Genomic DNA, 3,204 nt, shown 5'->3' with positions numbered 1-3,204 from the left:
CTGCTTTGATGGTAGTTTGGGGAGATTGGGATAGGAAGTAAAAAAGCTTGAGTGCTGATATCAAAGCCTCCCCTCCCCCCCACATGCATGCATGCATACACACACACACACACACACACACACACACACACACACACACACACACACACCCCTACCTGTCTCCTTCACACAGTTATTAAAAACTTTTTAACTGTGATTTAGAAAGTGTCTAGGGCTGGAGAGATGGCTCAGCGGTTAAGAGCACCCGATTACTCTTCCAGAGGTCCTGAGTTCAATTCCCAGCAACCACATGGTGGCTCACAACCATCTGTAAAGAGATCCGAAGCCCTCTTCTGGTGTATCTGAAGACAGCTACAGTGTACTTATATATAATAAATGAATAAATCTTTAAAAAAAAAAAAAAAAAAGAAAGTGTCTAGATCATAGCTTCAGAGTCAGCACATCCTCTCCATACAGAAGACACTGACTGACTGACTGACTGACTGACTGACTGACAGACGGACGGACGGACGGACGGACACACACACACACACACACACACACACACACACACACACACACACAAATACATATTTATATATTTAAAATGATGCTTAAAAAAAACCCGTCTTCCTGTATAACGGAGGTTTAAAGGGAATCTGGCTGACAGCACGTTTTTGTGGTGTTTTAATTCCTTTTTTTTTTTTTTAACCAAATAGGAGGGAGATCTGTTGTCCCTTTTATTAAAAGCCAAAGTATTAAGTGGCGAGCCGATGTTTCAACTTTCACCATTCTGTTCCTTTCACCAAAAAGAGGGGGTTCTTTGGCTTTTCCTTTCCTTTTTGAAACAAAACCAGTTGGCCTAGCTTCCCTGTTCCTTTTCCCTCTTCCACGGTATGCTCGATGAAATAAAGTAAACAAATGAAGTTTCTAGTTATGTATTTGTTTGGGAGACCCGAACTATCTCTCAAGAGAGAGTTGCGGGTGTTGGGGATTTAGCTCAGTGGTAGAGCGCTTGCCTAGCAAGCGCAAGGCCCTGGGTTCGGTCCCCAGCTACGGAAAAAGAAAAAAAAAAAAGAAAAAAAAAAAAAGAAAGAAAGAAAGAAAGAAAGAAAGAAAAGAAAAAAAGAAAAGGAAAAAAAAAAGAGCGAGTTGCATCTCCCCGCCGCCCCCCCACACACAAGGCCTCCTCCCTGTATGTGGGGGGAGGGGGAGGGGTGGACAGGAGCTAGCTGAGAGGGGGTGGGGTGGGGCGGGGCTGGAGAATATGCAGGTCCCTGAAGGTCAGTCGGGGAAATACTGCTGCTGCCCTAGCACGCTTCAGTGCCTCTTTAGAGTTTAGAGTTTTCTAAAGTTTTCTGCCTGAAATCAGCGAGTGATGATTTCACTGTGAAATGATGTCTGATCATCGCTCTCGCTGTCCTGTCAGGGCTCCGGCTCCTGGCAAATGTCTGACTGAAGGAAACCTTAGTTAGACTCACACCCAGCTGTTTGGAAATGGTAATGGAGTTGATAGCACACCCTGGGGGAAAGAGGCAGACTCCCTTTTTGCTCACTCTCAATTCCCAGCCTCGCCCTGCCAGCTCGGGGATTTCTAAGTAAGGGTGAATCTGGACCATATATGTACAGGGTTTGGCGTTTCTGATTCATGTTTAATGTTTAGTTAAATAAAGCTTGTCAAGGGCTGGAGAGATGGCTCCGAGGTTAAGAGCACTCACCGCTCTGCTCTTCCAGAGGTCCTGAGTTCGATTCCACAGAAACCACATGGTGGCTCACAACCCTCTGCAAAGGGATATCCCATGCACTCTACTGCCCTGTGTATATGAAAAGGGCTTTAGTGTACTCAATGTAAGTGAAAATAAATAAGTAAACCTTTAAAAGAATGAAACAAAATGAAGCTTGCAAAGAAATTGAGCATCTTAAAATGCCAGGCACGTTTATCCGCTCCTTTTTTTTTATTTCGTGTGTGGATCACATAACCACAGAGGTGGTTCCCCTTTCCTTAACCTCGACAGCCCAACTGGGACAGAAGTGCAAACTATCATCTACCTATCTGGGAGTGGAGTGGTTGGATACAGGGAGATGGAGCATTTGCAGTTAGTAAAGTTCTGATGTCGGTTTTTATTTCCTTTCATTTTTGGATAGATATCGGGAGCCTTTTTTTTTTTTAAGTACAAATTTTGTTTTCTGTGCAACATTCTGATCATAGTTTCCCATCGCAAAGCTCTTTCCAGATCCTTCCTCCCCATCCACCACCCCGTACTAACCCAGGCCTGCCCTTAGATGTGGTTGATGCATACCCAGGTGAGTCTCCATTGGAGAAAGGACGATATTCCCATCTCCTATGACTGTCAATGGCCGATGACCTAAATGCCAGTGACTTCGGACTTGACTCCATTTTCCCCTCTGAGAACTGGGTTTGGATCTGTTGAACGCAGGCAGGCCCTCGGTTTTGAAACAAACAAACAAACAAACAAACAAACACACCAAAAAATATTTAAAGCAGGCAACAACTGCCTGCACGCCAAGAGACTGTTGACTCCTCTTTGGAGATAGTACGATGTGAAACTTGCTTAATAAAGTAGAGTCCACACAACACAAAGGGAACACTTTAACAAATTATGAAGGAGAGAGGGGGGGGGGTATGTTTATCTACCTCCTCTTGTTTCTCAGACTAGAGATTTCATCTTCCTCTGTCTCTCGAGTGCTGGTGGCTTTGCTGCTGGTTTGGGGGGGGGATTGGGATAGGGATAGGAAGAGAAAAGGCTTGAGTGCTGATTTTAAAGCTCTCTCTCTCTCTAAAGCTCTCTCTCTCTAAAGCTCTCTCTCTCTCTCTCCCCCCCTCCTTCTCTCTCTCTTTACACACACACACACACACACACACACACACACACACACACACACACACACACACACACACACTGGAGAGGAAGACAGGAAGACCTATCTAGATGCAACGTGAAGAAGGCCTATGTCAGATGAGTTAATGGCTAGGGAACTGTTAGCTGGCTAGTCTGCCATTTTGTTGCAGTTGCTAATATTATAAGGACACTTTCTCATTGGTTGTTTCTGCTGTTGCTGCCAGAATTCATTACATATTCTGTTAGGCTCTTCTGTGTGATAACACACTCAGAAACCGAACACTGTTGAAGTCAGTCTAACTGCTTTCTTTGTTGTCTAGTTACCCGCAATAATCTTGGACCTGAACTGAACACCCAGCAGCAC

This window comes from Rattus norvegicus, unplaced genomic scaffold (assembly GCF_021556685.1).
Source record: "Rattus norvegicus strain SHRSP/BbbUtx unplaced genomic scaffold, alternate assembly SHRSP_T2T unassigned-0000039, whole genome shotgun sequence".
NCBI classification, from domain to species: Eukaryota; Metazoa; Chordata; class Mammalia; order Rodentia; family Muridae; genus Rattus; species Rattus norvegicus.
The sequence above is the reverse complement of the archived record's forward strand: the minus strand, read 5'-3'. Positions refer to the sequence as shown.